Here is a 629-nt window from a genome sequence, read left to right on the forward strand (position 1 = left end):
CCCGGCGCGGGGGGGGGGGCCGACACGGCTGCGGGGACAGGGATCCCCCCGGGATGGCTCCGAGGGAGAAGTTGCGCGACTTCTGGCAGGGGGGAACGCGCATCCCAGCGCGCATCCGCTCTCCCGACCCGATCCCCCGGCCCTGGGCTGCGCGCTGCCCCGCGGAGCGACCCGCGGTTTGGGCGCTGCGCGGGTTTTTCCCTTGCGCTTGAGGCGACCTGCCTGGCATCAGCCTCTCGGGGCGGGTCGGGGCGGCGGATCCCGCTCCCCTCCTGCCCCGCCGGCCCCTCCGAGGACAATTCCGCGGGGAGGAGTTGATTTGGCAGACTTTGGCGGAGGGAGCTGGCAGCGCTGCCGAGCCCCTGCCCCGTGCTGCCGGCTCCCCCCCAGCCCCAACAATGCGCGCTTTGATGCGCGCTGAGGGCTCCGCCAGCGGGGGGTTAGCGGATCGCTACCAGGGGTGTCAAGAGATGAGGCAGATACCCCGCATTCGGGATATTTTCCCTTCCTCATGTGTTTTTCCTTTTATTTTCTTTTCTTTCCATTTTTCACGCAAACTGTAGCTAAATCCTCTTCCGCAGCAAGCGCGGCCAAGCCCCTTTCCGCTCCCTCCCGGGGTGCTCCCACAG

Source organism: Aptenodytes forsteri, unplaced genomic scaffold (assembly GCF_000699145.1).
Source record: "Aptenodytes forsteri isolate BGI_AS27 unplaced genomic scaffold, ASM69914v1 Scaffold72, whole genome shotgun sequence".
Classification (NCBI taxonomy): Eukaryota; Metazoa; Chordata; class Aves; order Sphenisciformes; family Spheniscidae; genus Aptenodytes; species Aptenodytes forsteri.